This window comes from Triticum urartu, chromosome 2 (assembly GCF_003073215.2).
Source record: "Triticum urartu cultivar G1812 chromosome 2, Tu2.1, whole genome shotgun sequence".
Lineage (NCBI taxonomy): Eukaryota > Viridiplantae > Streptophyta > Magnoliopsida > Poales > Poaceae > Triticum > Triticum urartu.
The window spans coordinates 549648333-549667458 of NC_053023.1; positions in this window are offsets into that span (position 1 = coordinate 549648333).

A 19126-nucleotide genomic window follows, 5' to 3' on the forward strand; every position below is an offset into this window, starting at 1 on the left:
ACCCCGATAACCTCCTCCTCCGGAGCACAAGGTGCTGAAGATTTCCGCCTCCTCGTCGCCATCATGCAGCTAATCGGCCGCCGCTGCTTATCCCTCCAAGCTTTGCATCGACTGAGTGGAGAGGCGGTGGCCTTCCTGGGACCAGAGCGGCGGCGACCTACCGTGTACTACTCTTCCTCACTGCCGGCTGTGCTCGCGCACATGCGCCGACTTCGTGGTAGTGGCAGAGGAGGGCGGCCGGGGGGGAGCAGGCGATCTCCTTCGTCTGCTCCTGTGACAGTACGTCCAAGAGAGCTTTGAAGCGCGCCCAGAGCGGAGCCGCTGATGTCCTTCGTCTACTCCTGCGACAGTACGCCCAAGAGAGCTTTTGAGCGCCAGGAGGCCCTGGTTGGAGTTGTGCCGATAGAAGGAAGGGACCGGAGGAGAATGAGTGTGGGTCTTTGGCTATGGCTGGGAGCTGGGGCTCAAGTTAATATAGCGGGCGAATGGCAATGAGCCACAGCAGACAGATGGACAGCTGGCGCCGGAGTAGGTTCATCGGGCGTGAATGCGGGCGCTGCTTCAGTGACTTAACTGCAGGTGCGTCGGGTCACTAACATGTGGGCCCAACAGGCATATGCCCCGCATGTCAGTGACACACCAAGTGCACCTGCAGTTAAGTCTGGTGAATGCGGCATTGACGTTCTGGAGAGACGGTGACCGTTTCAGGCAGGAAGCGCGTGCTAGCGATGGAAGGGGTTTCGGTAGGCCAGGGCGGTCAGACGCTGGCGTGGTGGTAAAATGTGAACTCATGGATGACGAGCCTTTGAAGTGTATGCGGCACGTATTGACAACCAGGCGTCCATGCAACCAGTCTTGTCGCCGGCTAGCCTTCGACGACCACCATTAGACACTACACAACCATGCATGATACGTCTCCAACGTATCTATAATTTTTGATTGTTCCATGCTATATTATATTCTGTTTTAGACATTATTGGGCTTTATTATACACTTTTATATTATTTTTGGGACTAACCTACTAACCGGAGGCCCAGCCCAGAATTGCTGTTTTTTTTGCCTATTTTAGGGTTTCGCAGAAAAAGAATATCAAACGGAGTGCAAACGGAATGAAACCTTTGGGAAAGTGATTTTCGGAACGAACATGATCCAGAGGACTTGGACCCTACGTCAAGACATAAACCAGGAGGCCACGACATAGGGGGTGCACCTACCCCCGTGGGCGCGCCCTCCACCCTCGTGGGCCCCTGTTGCTCCACCGACGTACTCCTTCCTCCTATATATACCTACGTACCCCCAAACTACCAGATACGGAGCCAAAACCCTAATTTCACCGTCGTAACTTTCTGTATCCACAAGTCCCATCTTGGGGCCTGTTCCGGAGCTCCGCTGGAGGGGGTATCGATCCCGAAGGGGTTCTACATCAACACCATAGCCCTTCCGATGAAATGTGAGTAGTTTACCTCAGACCTACGGGTCCATAGTTATTAGCTAGATGACTTCTTCTCTCTTTTTGGATCTCAATACAAAGTTCTACCCCTCTCTTGTGCAAATCTATTCGATGTAATCTTCTTTTGCGGTGTGTTTGTTGAGACCGATGAATTATGGGTTTATGATCAAGGTTATCTATGAACAATATTTGAATCTTCTCTGAATTATTTTATGTATGATTGTCTATCTTTGCAATTCTCTTCGAATTATGAGTTTGGTTTGGCCTACTAGATTGATCTTTCTTGCAATGGGAGAAGTGCTTAGCTTTGGGTTCAATCTTGCGGTGTCCTTTCCCAGTGACAGTAGGGACAGCAAGGCACGTATTGTATTGTTGCCATCGAGGATAACAAGATGGGGTTTTCATCATATTGCATGAGTTTATCCCTCTACATCATGTTATCTTGCTTAAGGCGTTACTCTATTTTTTACTTAATACTCTAGATGCATGCTGGATAGCGGTCAATGTGTGGATTAATAGTAGTAGATGCAGGCAGGAGTCGGTCTACTTGTTTCGGACGTGATGCCTATATACATGATCATACCTAGTATTCTCATAACTATGCTCAATTCTGTCAATTGCTCAAAAGTAATTTTTTTACCCGCCGTGAATACTTATGCTCTCCAGAGAAGCCACTAGTGAAACCTATGCCCCCGGGTCTATCTTCCATCATATTAATCTTCCAATACTTAGTTATTTACTTTGCCTTTTATTTTACTTTGCATCTTTATCATAAAAATAACAAAAATATCATCTGATTATAGCTATCAGATCTCACTCTCGTAAGTGACCGTGTAGGGATTGACAACCCCTTATCGCGTTGGTTGCGACGATTTATTTGTTTGTGTAGGTACGAGGGACTCGTGCGTGGCCTCCTACTGGTTTGATACCTTGGTTCTCAAAAACTGAGGGAAATACTTACGCTACTCTGCTGCATCACCCGTTCCTCTTCAAGGGAAAACCAACGCAAGTGCTCAAGAGGTAGCAAGAAGGATTTCTGGCGCCTTTGCCGGGGAGGTCTATGCAAAAGTCAACATACCAAGTACCCATCACAACCCTTATCTCCCGTATTACATTATTTTCCATTTGCCTCTCATTTTCCTCTCCCCCACTTCACCATTGCCGTTTTATTTGCCCTCTCTCTCTATCCTCCCTCTGTTTCTCTATTTGCCTCTTTTCGCACGTTCCTCATTTGCTTGTGTGTTGGATTGCTTGCTTGTCACGATGGCTCAAGATAACACTAAATTGTGTGACTTCACCAATACCAACAACAATGACTTTATTAGCACTCCGATTGCTCATGTTACCGATGCTGAATCTTGTGAAATTAATGATGCCTTGCTGAATCTTGTCATGAAAGATCCGTTTTCCGGCCTTCCTAGTGAAGATGCCGCTACCCATCTAAATAGCTTCGTTGATTTGTGTGATATGAAAAAGAAGAATGATGTGGATAATGATATTGTTAAATTGAAGCTATTTCCTTTTTCACTTAGAGATCATGCTAAAGCTTGGTTTTCATCTTTGCCTAAAAATAGTATTGATCCTGGAATAAGTGCAAAGATCATCTCTCTTAGAAACAATATTATGAATTTTAAGCAACTTGATCATGAACATGTTGCACAAGCTTGGGAGAGGATGAAATTAATGAAACGTAATTGCCCTACGCATGGTTTGAATTTGTGGATGATTATAAAAAAAAATTATGCCGGATTGAATTTTGCTTCTAGAAATCTTTTAGATTCGGCCGCGGGAGGCACTTTTATGGAAATCACTTTAGGAGAAGCTACTAAACTCCTAGATAATATTATGGTTAATTATTCTCAATGGTACACTGAAAGATCTACAAATAAGAAAGTGCATGCGATAGAAGAAATTAATGTTTTGAGTGGAAAGATGGATGAACTTATGAAATTATTTGCCAATAAAAGTGTTTCTTCTGATCCTAATGATATGCCTTTGTCTACTTTGATTGAGAATAATAATGAATCTATGGATGTGAATTTTGTTGGTAGGAACAATTTTGGTAACAACGCATATAGTGGAAACTTTAACCCTAGGCCATATCCTAGTAATTCCTCGAATAGTTATGGTAATTCCTACAACAATTATTATGGAAATTATAATAAGATGCTCTATGATTTTGAAACTAATATTAAAGAATTTATTACTTCGCAAAAGAATTTCAATGCTTTGATTGAAGTAAAATTGCTTAAGATTGATGAGTTGGCTAGGAACGTTGATAGAATTTCTCTTGATGTTGATTGTTTGAAACTTAGATCTATTCCACCTAAGCATGATATCAATGAGTCTCTCAAAGCCATGAGAATTTCCGTTGATGAGTGCAAAGAAAGAACCGCTAGAATGCGTGCTAAGAAAGATTGCTTTATAAAAGCGTGTTCTTCTAGTTTCCATGAAAATAAAGATGAAGACATAAAAGTTATTGATGTGTCCCCAATTAAATCTTTGTTTTGCAATATGAATCTTGATAATAATGGGACTGAATATAATCCACCTTTACCTAGGCGGCGTTCCAAAAATTTGGAGTCTTTAGATCTTGATGCTAAAATTGTTAAAAGTGGGATTGAAGAAGTCAAAACTTTAAATATTGATGAACCCACTATTTTGGATTTCAAGGAATTTAATTATGACAATTGCTCTTTGATAGATTGTATTTCCTTGTTGCAATCCGTGCTAAATTCTCCTCATTTTTATAGTCAAAATAAAGCTTTTACTAAACATATCGTTGATGCTTTGATGCAATCTTATGAAGAAAAACTTGAGTTGGAAGTTTATATCCCTGGAAAACTTTATGATGAGTGGGAACCTATTATTAAGATTAAAATTAAAGATCATGAATGTTATGCTTTGTGTGATTTGGGTGCTAGTGTTTCCACGAATCCAAAGACTTTGTGTGATTTGTTAGGTTTCCGTGATTTTGATGATTGCTCTTTAAACTTGCACCTTGCGGATTCCACTATTAAGAAACCTTAATGATGTTCTTATTGTTGCAAATAGGAATTATGTGCCTGTAGATTTTTTTCTTGACATAGATTGCAATCCTTCATGTCCTATTAATCTTGGTAGACCTTTCCTTAGAACGATTGGTGCAATTATTGATATGAAGGAAGGGAATATTAGATTCCAATTTCCGTTAAGGAAAGGCATGGAACACTTTCCTAGAAAGAAAATTAAATTACCTTATGAATCTGTTATGAGAGCAATTATGGATTCCCTACCAAAGATGGCAACAACTAGATCTATCCTTGCTTTTTATGCCTAGCTAGGGGCGTTAAACGATAGCGCTTGTTGGGAGGCAACCCAATTTTATTTTTATTCCTTGCTTTTTGCTCCTGTTTAGTAATATAGTTTATCTAGCCTCTGTTTTGGTTGTGTTTTTTGTGTTTAATAAGTGTTTGTGCCAAGTAGAACCGTTGGGAAGACTTGGGGAAAGTCTTGTTAATCTTGCTGTAAAAAACAGAAACTTTAGCGCTCACGAGAACTGCTGACATTTTTATTTGGGAAGTGCTATTTAGTTAATTATTTTTGCAGATTATTAATAGATAAATTCCTCACGTACATAAATTTATTTTAGAACTTTTGGGGTTCCAGATTTTGCGTTAGCTACAGTTTACTACAGACTGTTCTGTCTTTGACAGATTCTGTTTTTCGTATGTTGTTTGCTTATTTTGATGAATCTATGGCTAGTAAAATAATTTATAAACCATAGAGAAGTTGGAATACAGTAGGTTTAACACCAATATAAATTAATAATGAGTTCATTACAGTACCTTGAAGTGGTGTTTTGTTTTCTTTCGCTAACGGAGCTCACGAGATTTTCTACATTAAGTTTTGTGTTGTGAAGTTTTCAAGTTTTGGATAAAGGTTTGATGGATTATGGAACAAGGAGTGGCAAGAGCCTAAGCTTGGGGATGCCCAGGGCACCCCCAAGATAATCTAAGGAAACCTAAAAGCCAAAGCCTGGGGATGCCCCGGAAGGCATCCCCTCTTTCATCTACTTCTATCGGTAACTTTACTTGGAGCTTTATTTTTATTTACCACATGATATGTGTTTTGCTTGGAGCGTCTTATATTATTTGAGTCTTTATTTGTTAGTTTTCCACAATCATCCTTGCTGCACACACCTTTTTGAGACAGACACACATGATTCAGAAATTATTAGAATACTATATGTGCTTCACTTATATCTTTTGAGTTATATAGTTTTTGGTCTAGTGCTTCACTTATATCTTTTAAAGCACGTCGGTGGATTTGTTTTATAGAAACCATTGTTCTCCCATGCCTCACTTAGATTATTTTGAGAGTCCTACAAATAGCATGGTAATTCGCTTTAATTATTTGAGGCATTCAAGATTAAATAAATAAAATTTTCTTATGAGCGTGTTGAATACTATGAGAAGTTTGAAACTCGATAATTGTTTTGAGATATGGAGATGGTGATATTAGAGTCGTGCTAGTTGAGTAATTGTGAATTTGAGAAATGCTTGTGTTGAAGTTTGTGATTCCCGTAGCATGCATATATGGTGAACCATTATGTTAAGAAGTCGGAGCATGATGTATTTATTGATTTTCCTCCTTATGAGTGGCGGTCGGGGACGAGCGATGGTCTTTTCCTACCAATCTATCCCCCTAGGAGCATGCGCGTAGTACTTTGCTTCGATAACTAACATATTTTTGCAATAAGTATGAGATTTCTTTATGACTAATGTTTAGTCCATGGATTATACGCACTCTCACCCTTCCACCATTGCTAGCCTCTCTAATACCGCGCACCTTTCGCCGGTATCATACACCCACCATATACCTTCCTCAAAACAGCCACCATACCTACCTATTATGGCATTTCCATAGCCATTCCGAGATATATTGCCATGCAACTTTCCACCGTTCCGTTTATCATGACACGCTCCATCATTGTCATATTGCTTTGCATGATCATGTAGTTGACATTTTAGTTGTGGCAATGCCACCGTTCATAAATTATTTCATATAAGTCACTCATGCATCATTGCTATCCCGGTACACCGCCGGAGGCATTCATATAGAGTCATACTTTGTTCGAGTATCGAGTTGTAATCATTGAGTTGTAAATAAACAGAAGTGTGATGATCATCATTCATAGAGTATTGTCCAAAAAAAGAGAAAGGCCAAAGAAAAAAAGGCCCTATATATAAAGGGGCAATACTACTATCCTATTTTTCCACACTTGTGCTTCAAAGTAGCACCATGATCTTCGTAATAGAGAGTCTCCTATGTTATCACTTTCATATACTAGTGGGATTTTTTCATTATAGAACTTGGCTTGTATATTCCAACGACGGGCTTCCTCAAAAGGCCCTAGGTCTTCGTGAGCAAGCAAGTTGGATGCAAACCCACTTAGTTTCTTTTTGTTGAGCTTTCATATATTTATAGCTCTAGTGCATCCGTTGCATGGCAATCCATACTCACTCACATTGATATCTATTGATGGGCATATCCATAGCCCGTTGATACACCTAGTTGATGTGAGACTATCTTCTCCCTTTTTGTCTCCTCCACAACCACCATTCTATTCCACCTATAGTGCTATGTCCATGTCTCACGCTCATGTATTGCGTGAAGATTGAAAAAGTTTGAGAATATTAAAAGTATGAAACAATTGCTTGGCTTGTCATCGGGGTTGTGCATGATTTGAATACTTTGTGTGGTGAAGATGGAGCATAGCCAGACTATATGATTTTGTAGGGATAACTTTCTTTGGCCATGTTATTTTGAAGAGACATAATTGCTTAGTTAGTATGCTTGAAGTATTATTATTTCTATGTCAATATTAAACTATTGTCTTGAATCTTTCGGATCTGAATATTCATACCACAATTAAGAGAATTACATTGAAATTATGCCAAGTAGCATTCCACATCAAAAATTCTATTTTTATCATTTACCTACTCGAGGACGAGCAGGAATTAAGCTTGGGGATGCTTGATACGTCTCCAACGTATCTATATTTTTTTATTGTTCCATGTTATATTATATGCTGTTTTGGACATTATTGGGATTTATTATACACTCTTATATTATTTTTGGGACTAACCTACTAACCGGAGGCCCAGCCCAGAATTGCTTTTTTTTTGCCTATTTTAGGGTTTCACAGAAAAAGAATATCAAACGGAGTCCAAACAGAATGAAACCTTCGGGAACGTGATTTTCTTAACGAACATGATCCAGAGGACTTGAACCCTACGTCAAGACATCAACCAGGAGGCCATGAGGTAGGGGGCGCGCCTACCCCCCCCGGACGCGCCCTCCACCCTCGTGGGCCCCCTGTTGCTCCACCAACGTACTCCTTCCTCCTATATATACCTATGTACCCCCAAACTACCAGATACGGAGCCAAAACCGTAATTCCACCGCCATAACTTTCTGTATCCACAAGTCCCATCTTGGGGCCTGTTCCGGAGCTCTGCCGGAGGGGGCATCGATCACAGAGGGCTTCTACCTCAACACAATAGCCCTTCCGATGAAGTTTGAGTAGTTTACCTCAGACCTACGGGTCCATAGTTATTAGCTAGATGGCTTCTTCTCTCTTTTTGGATCTCAATACAAAGTTCTCCCCCTCTCTTGTGCAAATCTATTCGATGTAATCTTCTTTTGCGGTGTGTTTGTTGAGACCGATGAGTTGTGGGTTTATGATCAAGTTTATCTATGAACAATATTTGAATCTTCTCTGAATTCTTTTATGTATTATTGGTTATCTTTGCAAGTCTCTTCGAATTATCAGTTTGGTTTGGCCTACTAGATTGATCTTTCTTGCAATGGGAGAAGTGCTTAGCTTTTGGTTGAATCTTGCGGTGTCCTTTCCCAGTGACAGTAGGGGCAGCAAGGCACGTATTGTATTTTTGCCATCGAGTATACCAAGATGGGGTTTATTTCATATTGCATGAGTTTATCCCTCTACATCATGTCATCTTGCTTAAAGCGTTACTCTGTTCTCTTGAAGTTAATACTCTAGATGCATGCTGGATAGCGGTCGATGTGTGGAGTAATAGTAGTAGATGCGGGCAGGAGTCGGTCTACTTGTTTCGGACGTGATGCCTATATACATGATCATACCTAGATATTCTCATAACTATGCTCAATTCTGTCAATTGCTCAACAATAATTTGTTTACCCGCCGTGAATACTTATGCTCTCGAGAGAAGCCACTATTGAAACCTATGGCCCCGGGTCTTTCTTCCATCATACTAATCTTCCAATACTTAGTTATTTACTTTGCCTTTTATTTTACTTGGATCTTTATCATAAAAATACTAAAAATATTATATTATCATATCTATCAGATCTCACTCTCGTAAGTGACTGTGTAGGGATTGACAACCCCTTATCACGTTGGTTGCGAGGATTTATTTGTTTGTGTAGGTACGAGGGACTCGTGCGTGGCCTCCTACTGGATTGATACCATGGTTCTCAAAAACTGAGGGAAATACTTACGCTACTCTGCCGCATCACCCTTTCCTCTTCAAGGGAAAACCAACGCAAGTGCTCAAGAGGTAGCAATGCATAACTTACAAATAATGGATGAATCGATCAGACACACACTCGTGTGTAGTGGCACTATGATTGCTCGCTCACGATAGTACATACTCCATACCATAGTACCCTCTCTAGCTAGGCTGTTTTATATATTGTCGTTGTGATGGACGATATACATGAGCAAGGCGCCGAGTCCTGAGTATGACCGTTGGTGTTGAGCCAGGTGAATACATGCTCGACGTTCGCGGAGGCCTCCATCAAATGTCCAAACAGCAATGTCAGGCATCGCCGGGGCGCGCGGGTGACGGGCTCGCCGTTTGCGTTGCACCATGAGCAGGACTTTGATTGAGAGGGCGACGTGCATGCATTAGCATGGTTTGATAGTGTGAGCGTGAGTGTCTGGATGCGTACATGCTACTTGCCTCTATGGACGGTGTGCGCTAGTGTGTGCATCACGTATAATATAATGATCAAAGTGAGCTATCAACACAAGTTCGATGACCGCTAACACATTTTAATCGGTAATAAATGACCATGATTGAAGGGGAATACAAATTTCCTTCGTCTTGTGTCCTCGAGCTCTTGACAAACCAATGCACCATATGGTTGTCCGGCCACTCCATCCCAAAGCTCTCACAAAGCGTCACTCATGCCACTGCGCCGCACACTAACCGGTAAGGAAGCGATGGCATCCCGCCGCGCCGAGTTCCTCGCCGTCCACGACCGCACACGAAAATGGTAGGGAGGCGATGCAATCCCGTCGTGCCGAGTTCATCGCTGCTCACGACCTCACACCTACGTGGGTGGAATTTGAAGCTGCCTAGGCCGAATGGGCGGTAGAGCAAGAGGCGGCCAAAGCCGCACAGAGGGAGCGGAGAAGTCAGACAGCACTCAAGAAAAGAGAGGCCCGTCGCCGCAAGAAAGAAGAGGACGCATGCGCTGCTGCGGAGAGGTTGGCGGAGATCCAAGCACGGTGGGGTGTCACCGACAAAGCCGGGAAGGAGAACGGCAGCGTCTGGCCAGCATGTGAGAAGTAGTAGTACTAGTAGCAGTTAGTGTGTGTGTGTCTGTGTCTGAGTACGAGGATGTACCGGTACTACTATTTACTAATGTAGTTTTTAGAGCAAATTACCAGTACATTAGCCTAGACTCAATGGAAAAATTCCTATCCTATGCATCAAATGGCATCTCTTTCTCTATAGGAATTGAGATGCATGTCATCTCACTTCCTATGATTTTCATATTCCTATAAAATTCCTATCCTATGAACGAAAGGAGGCCTCTGATGGAGTAACTACTGTAGCTAGCAGTACTGCTGGTACAGTAGTTTTCTTCAAGAAGCGGAATTCGATGAAGTCATGATGGTTCCTTCGTCTGAGAAACTTCACAGTGGGAAAGGTTGGGCCTGTGATTTGACGGCTCATTAGTCATTATTACTGCGGCGCGACAACCGGGGTGACTCTCCCTTGGAGTTCTGCGTGCATGGCAAGTGGACCAGGATGGTCAACATTCCACATGTTGGCGAAAAGAAGTATTCTTTCTGATATCGAGGAGCAAGGAAACCACGTGGTATAGTATCACTACTGATTTATTTTTTTCTGATGAATGCTAGCGTTTCAACGCTTACGACGAAGGAGTGCCAAACACGGCATGTGCTGGATGTCCCACACGTCAGCGAAAGGAGTGGGACATGAACAGCGTGGTAGAGCGTCTCCACTTCTTCCACTTCTGGGTCGGAGACCACATGTAGTAGTACTAGTGGTATGAATGATACAAAGTGTGACCCAGAGAGAAAGACACGCCTAGTGGGAAGGTCTCGGGGCATACACGTAAACAAATATAAAACCTAATATGTGCCTCCAATTAATATAGTAGTAGTAGAGTACTTAGGCACGTGCTCCATAACATCACCATGCATTGCACGTAGAACATTTAGTGGTATGTAGTAAGAGACAAATGCCTATATGCCACGCATGTTCATACTAGTTGTGCCTTTCTACTTCACTTACTGCGCTACATTACTCAGGTTCGTACGTCAACTCCTGGGTACATGTCTGTCTCATGGTTCCAGTCCCACGTGTTCTTCATAGATGGAACGATCCATATCATCGCAGTTAGTGTGGCTCCCCACAATGGAGACTCATCCAAACTATGGCCAGCCTCGACACGGAGCAGTCGCGTGCACTGGGAAGCGGTGATCTCTCGGCCGTCGCGCTGCTTCAAAGCTGGCGCCAGTGAGAGGTCACCTCCGCTCTGGCCGGGCATTAATGCGGCACTAACGCTCCAGGGCGACGCTGACCGTTTCATGCGGGGAAGCGCGCTGGGAAGGGAGTATTGGTTTTGAACCGTTTCAGGTGTAGTACTGGTAGTTTGCAAAACTACTCAATTATTGCACTTAGTTTTCTAAGAGATTGTGGTAAAAAAACGTTACTCCATAGCCCGCTTCCCTTCTCCTTCCTCTTCCACCGCCCGCGCACGTCCGCGGGAAGCGACCGGTCAACCCTTATATAGGAGTGCTAGCACAAAAAGATGCATGCATGACCACTAAAATTTCCAAATTAAAGCACCATGTCATTACCTTCGGCCGGCCATGGCTACCGGGCGACGGCGACCAGAGAAGAGGCGGCGGGAGGGCAATGAATGCAGCTACTATTTGGGTTCGCCGTCTGGCTTAAATAAATGCACACCATCACGTGTACCCGCAGGTGCACAAATTGTAACATACATGTCTGCTTAAGAGGGCGTCACGTAACTGGTGTGTGTGTGAGATTCTGAGAGACAGAGTGCGTGTGTGCGACTCTACTCTTCGGACATGTACTCAACCTTTTGCATCGGGATATAAGTATAATGGTATTACACTTTAGCTAGTGATTTACGTGGCCATGTTAACGTGGCTGTGTAAAAAAAGTCACTTCCTGCTCGTGATTTGTGTTATATAATTACAAGCAAGATGCTCATGCATTGCACGAAACATTAGTTTGCATTTTTTTACAAAACACCTATTGTGATTGACCCATGCAGGTGTAATCCCATGTGTAAAAACTACTGATATCTCGAGAATTTTATCGGAAAACTGGTATCTTGATAATTTCATCGAAAAAATGATAGATGAGAGATAAGGTGAGGAGGAGTGGAGCATGGTGGTGACTGGTGGTCGGACTGGGCGAAGGCATGGGGATGGACGGCGTCGGAAGGCGGCAGCGGCAACCATGCTAGATTGTTCCAGAGACTTCCTTTTTTAATTGCTCAGGAATGAGGTTGTGGGAGATAAGGCTGTGGAGAGAGGTGCGGGTATCTTTTGTAAAATTATCATAGTTTGCTTTCTATCCGTCAGATATAGATCGGGTGGTCTATATTACAAGATGGCAGGCACACCATCATCACCAACACGGTTTTTTATAAGAGTAGAGATGATAAGTTTGCTAACTACTAAAGTAAAGTGGAATTTGTCCATGTTATACAAGTAAATTAAGGTGATTGTTTATCATACGGGTAAGGTTGGACGAAGGGTGGTAGGAAAAAATGCTCCGCCTAGAGCATGTGTTTGTGAGATGGAGTCTTAGTGTGTGCGTGTGTGTCTAGGGGGTGGGTGGGTGCGTGATACGTCTCCAATGTATCTATAATTTTTGATTGCTCCATGCTAAATTATCTACTGTTTTGGACATTATTGGGCTTTATTATCCACTTTTATATTATTTTTGGGACTAACCTATTAACCGGAGGCCCAGCCCAGAATTGCTGTTTTTTGCTTGTTTTAGGGTTTCAAAGAAAAGGAATATCAAACGGAGTCCAAACGGAATGAAACCTTCGGGAACGTGATTTTCTCAACGAACAAGACCCAGGAGACTTGGACCCTACGTCAAGACACAAAAGAGGAGGCCACAAGGTAGGGGGCGCGCCTTCCCCCCGGCGCGCCTTCCACCCTCGTGGGCCCTGTCGGTGTCAAAACCGGCGGATCTCGGGTAGTGGGTCCCGAACTGTGCGTCTAGGCCGAATGGTAACAGGAGGCAGGGAACACGATGTTTTACCCAGGTTCGGGCCCTCTTGATGGAGGTAAAACCCTACGTCCTACTTGATTAATATTGATGATATGGGTAGTACAAGAGTAGATCTACACGAGATCAAGGAGGCTAAACCCTAGAAGCTAGCCTATGGTATGATTGTTGTATATGGAGTTGTATATGCTATCGACTAGCCTGGCCCTGGTTTATATAATGCACCAGAGGCCTAGGTTAACAAGAGTCCTAGCCGAATACGCCGGTGGGAAGAAGTCCTTGTCTTGATCGCCAAGTCTTGTGGAATATTCCTTGTATGCGGCAGCTGTCCGAACTGGCCCATGAGTATACGGCCATGGGGGTCCTCGGCCCAATCTAATAGATCGGGAGATGACGTGGTGAGTACCCCCTAGTCCAGGACACCGTCAGTAGCCCCCTGAACAGGTCTTCAAGTTAGGGACGCTCCTCGATTCTTCCGAACTGTTCTTCATCTTCGGTCTTCGATCTTGAAAACTGGTTCAACAAATCTTCTTTATCTTCGATCCTGAGGATCGCCGAAATGCATTCAACGACTTCACACGTCGGGTATCCGAGGAGCCCCTTTAAGTTTCCGGCCTTTATCAATGCCTTGTTATTTTTATGCCACACCTTGGGTTTGAAGTTGTTCCCGGGAGGCAGTGTCCTCTTGCGTCCGAGCTCCAACGCTGGACTGCATTAGAGGTATCTTTTGCAGCCGAGCACCAATGCCGGACTGCTTTCCGAGCTCCAACGCCGGAATGTATCCGAGCTCCAATGCCAGAATGTGTCCAAGCTCCAACGCCGGACTATATCCGAGGTGTCATATCACCTTGGTTCAAAAAAGTTGAAGGAGTTTAGCCGAGCTTAATGCCGGAAATGCCCTCTTTGGAGCCAGCCACTAGCGCCCGAGCTTTATGCCGGACTGCTTCCGAGGTGGTGCACCATCCCGACTATGGGCCGATTTTTTGTCAATATTTTTTATTGGTGCAATTTATTCTCTGCCGAGATATATAGCAAGTAGCCCTCAAGGTGTGTATCGGTCTAAAACCCGAGATGCACATGAAGGATGACATAAGACCGCTGATCCCAGTAGCCGCTGAGACTCAGGTTGATTTGCAAAATCGGCCTGAGGATCAAGTCCTAGCTCGGCAGAATACTTCGGGACACAAAAGCGGCGTGCTCAGTCCTCAAGACTCAGGTTGGGTGCGGCCGACCAACCTGAGGATCAAAATCTCCTCGGAAACTATATTGCACATAAAATTTTCTGCATTGGACAAGCAATGCAGTAGCCCCCGAGACACTGGTCGGGTGGCAACACCAGATCAGGGGATCGATGTGCCCCTTTAATATTTGTAAATAATAAGCCCGAAGCCCAGTAGCCCCCAAGCCTTAATGCGGGCACGGGTGGCCGAATTAAGGATCAATATCCATAGTAAAATCACAAATTATGTGTAATGACTCTATGTATCCAAGTACTTTACGTCATTAATGCTCGGATCCGCATTGTACAAAACTTTGTTGACCGACCATCGGCTTCCACCTCCTCGGCCAGTAGCCGAGGAGTGTTTGTCCTACTTTATAAAGCCTTTATGAGGGCAAAGATTTACAACAAACAAGGCAATCTGGCCATACGGTTTTATAAACAAAGGTACGCAGAGAGTTATATTACTGTTTAACAGAAGAAATGTCTTCCAAAGAAAATAGTCCCGCTATCGGTTCCTTTCTTTGGGTTGTCATGCTAAGCATGATCATTAAACCTCAGCTCTAATGTAAGAGCAAAATATTGAGGATTTAGTTTGGGAGGCTATTTAATAGCCCCTGGAAGTGTTCGGCGACAGTCGGGGTCAAGCCGTAAACACTTCGGCCAATGTTATGAACGGCCCATCATTTAACATAGTCATCGGATCGCTGACCAGTTTACGCTTATTGTGAAAGTCAGTTTTCGGCTTTCTCCACTGAGGTGCTTAACCATGTGAGCTGGAAGCACAATCGCAGTGGTTCTCCCTTTGCACGCCTAGCCGAACAAAATGGAACGTAGGAAGCAAGTGCAGGAGCCGGGCAACCCAACTATTGACCGAAGACACAATTCGAAACCAATGCATATATAGCAATATCTGAGAATGTTTTTGCCGAATCCCTAAAGGTGTCCGACGTTGCACTACGAGAGTAATGCTGGAAAAGCACAAATAGTTTAAAAGTGCCAAAAAGCTTGGAAAACCAAGAAACGTTAGTAAAAACATGACGTCCAAACAACATCTAGTGTTCGGTGCCAATCCAAAAGTTGGTCTTAGAAAAAGGAAGTGCTTCTCTCGTGCTTTAACATGATACATCCTATCTCAAGACTTCGAGCGGGTCAGCCTACGGCTTCAACCTCCTATCTCGAGGGCGGAGTACTTCTCATCAGGCGAGTTTAGCAAACTAAACTCTAGCGGCTTTGAGAGAGAAATTAGGCTCCCCGGCTAGTGACCGCACACTCGTGTCAAAAAAGGAGTGATAAATAATAATAAAAATTTGCAACGACTAAGAAGAAGAACACTTATTATAAAACGGCTCAAATAAACTTAAGAGCCCCCAAGTGACTTGGGTAGAAGAATGATTGCATGTACCGAAGTACTTATATCATATCTATGTTCAACCAAACTTTAAACGCATCTTAACCGACCGTCAGCTTCTCCCTCTTCGGTCAAGGACCGAAAAGTGTTATGTACTCCATCGGTCGTGAATATCGACGGTGTTTCCAATAACCAGGCAATCAGGCCATAAGGCTGTAACAGACAAAGCGCGCTCAGGGAACTTATGCTATATTACCGTGAAGTGTAAGAAGCATCTTCGAAGAAAATAGTACCCCCACCGATACCTTTCTTCGGTGCTCATTGTTATTATGAGACTTGTGCAATAGATTTTTTATACTCATGAGTTCCGTTGTGTGCCGACCATCATTGAATAACTATAAGAGCGCTAGCTTTCGGCTTCACCCAGTCTGAGGCCCAGCTCGGGTGACCCGATCGTGACAATCGCAGAGGTGCTCCCTTTACTCCCTAGCCGAACAATCGGAAACGTAGGGGTAAACACAGGAGCGAGGCAACCCAGCTTGCAAATCGCTTAAGTCAATATGGTGCATATTGTGGCATAATACACGAACAAGGAACGAAGCCGTACAAGTATAATCATATGCAAGTGGAAAAGCTTCATGAAGGAAGCCCCCAAATGAATTGGGTATTTGAATTTATGCGTCACAAACAAAGTTTGGACAAGGAAAAATTTTTACAAGCAACTTTTTTACAAAAAAAGTACAATGCTTGGTCGAACCGAACACAAGGTAGAAATTAAAGCTTTGAGCATGAAAGCGACTTAGCGGGTTAATGTGTTTGGTATTGATGACGTGGTCCGAGCTTGATGCGGGGCAAGGTTCCATCCCTCAAGCCGGTCCCGAGGTGGCGGAGCGGAGGGCTTGACACGCCGAAGTGGTGACATGGCACGATCAATGCAGACCGGCAGAGTGACGCCGAAGTCTCCGGATCATTTTCCTGTGCACAAAAAATAGTGCAAACCGGAGATAATAGTAATAATGATAATTAAAAAAAATCGTTGCATAATAAATAATTTATGCAAAGTGAGTAATAAAAGAAATATGGCCTGGCGCCGAAGTCAAGTCGATGCAGGGCGTCGGCGTGATGCGGTAAAGGCGTGGCAAAGCCTGAATTCGCAGGTCGGTCCAAGCTCCGGATGCAGCGTTCGCCGGACTATGTACGGAAACTGATCAAACCACCACGCGACCGTCGTTAATGCGGTCACCATTTGATAGACCTGTGTACATATGATGGACAAGCCAGAGTAATAATTCCTTGAGAAAAACGAACCCAAACAAGCAAAAAAATACTGGGATTAATAGCACCTGGTTTATTTGTTGTAGCAATCCGAAGGAAGGTGATTCCCAAAATTGGGACTCAATCCGCACACCCATTACCTGATGGGCGATAAAACGACGGCATGGCAATGCTGGTAAAGCTCGACTCGCCGAGGCAAAGCCCTCGGCCCAGCTAACGTGACGGAGCTGGTCGGCTAGTGATGCCGAAGTGTCCGGAGTAGGTTGATGAAGAGATGGCGAAGCCCCCGGTCCAGCCGAGATGTCGAAGCCTCGAAGTCAGCCGATGAGTCGATGTAGGTCGGCGTGATGGACACCAGCTTGAAGAAGCAATAGTGCGGCCCTGTCGATGCAGGTCGTGACGTGGTCGATGCCGGCTTGATGAAGCGACCGTGCGGCGATGCCGGTATGCCCGCTCCGTGTAATCCGTGGGGAGGCGATGTTGATGATGATTTATCCTTCTCGATGCCGGACTCTTGTTCGGCTTGCGGAGATGATGATCTGAAGAAGTTGAGCTCAGCTAAAGTGACGACGTGTCTAGCGCAGGTCGGCAGCCGTGGAGTAATATTGTCGGACTGATTTGACACCAGCATGATGTTGAAGATCATGTTCAAAAGAACTTAATATTAGTGGGATGTGTTCGGGAACGAAACACAATACCCCATACAAAACTTCCTTCAAAAGGGATGTCCGAAATCCTGTTCATAAAAAAGACGAACTCGGGTCGGATTCGTTTTCGCGCAGAAAACAGATCCGAAAAGTGATGCACTAATCGGAAGGTTCCAGGAGTTTGGACGGTCGGATCGAGCTGAAATTTTTTGAGGTGGTAGATATAGGAATTCCACAGCCGATCAATGGTTGGATCTTTCAAAGGACGTTCGAGCTAGAAGCTGGACACCACGCCCAAAACTCTTCCAGATTCCCGTCCAGATTTGACAGGGCTCCGGTATATCATAGATTGCCAGAGATTCCTCCATCGGAACTCGACGAAATTTTCCAGGGTTGTTGTAGATTCGATTCCACACAATTCCACTGAAGCGATCGTTAAAGCGATGCTCGAGCAGGCGGTGGCGGCGGATACGCGTTCGCTGTTTGGAAAAACAGCACGGTCGCTTGAGGGCAATGTTGACGTTGAGCCCCCAAGCTCCATAGATGATTCCTCCGTGATCTTGCTAGAGATCGGAGTTGATGTTTGATGAAGGCCCTCGTCCGAACATGGTGATCCGAACACAGGGTGCAATTCTTGGTTGAACCAAGGTGACCAGTCGAGCTGGTGACGAAGATGCTGAAGTCGCAGTTGATCTGCAGGCGAGCCATCAATCCTTTTGTCGATCACACAGCGGAACTCTTAATGAAAGCACCAATGTCGGTGTCAAAACCGGCGGATCTCGGGTAGTGGGTCCCAAACTGTGCGTCTAGGCCGGATGGTAATAGGAGGCAGGGAACACGATGTTTTACCCAGGTTCGGGCCCTCTTGATGGAGGTAAAACCCTACGTCCTACTTGATTAATATTGATGATATGGGTAGTACAAGAGTAGATCACGAGATCAAGGAGGCTAAACCCTAGAAGCTAGCCTATGGTATGATTGTTGTATATATTGTATATCTATCGACTAGCCTGGCCTGGTTTATATAATGCAACCAGAGGCTAGGTAACAAGAGTCCTAGCCGAATACGCCGGTGGGGAGAAGTTCCTTGGTCTTGATCGCCAAGTCTTGTGGAATCTTCCTTGTATGCGCAGCTGTCCGAACTGCCGAACTGGCCCATGAGTATACGGCCATGGTCCTCGGCCCAATCTAATAGATCGGGAGATGACGTGGTGAGTACCCCCTAGTCCAGGACACCGTCGGTAGCCCCCTGAACAGGTCTTCAAGTTAGGGACGCTCCTCGATTCTTCCGAACTGTTCTTCATCTTCGGTCGTCGATCTTGAAAACTGGTTCAACAAATCTTCTTTATCTTCGATCCTGAGGATCGCCGAAATGCATTCAACGACTTCACATGTCGGGTATCCGAGGAGCCCCTTTAAGTTTCCGGCCTTTATCAATGCCTTGTTATTTTTATGCCACACCTCGGGTTTGAAGTTGTTCCCGGGAGGCAGTGTCCTCTTGCGTCCGAGCTCCAACGCTGGACTGCATTAGAGGTATCTTTTGCAGCCGAGCACCAATGCCAGACTGCTTTCCGAGCTCCAACGCCGGAATGTATCCGAGCTCCAACGCCGGACTGTGTT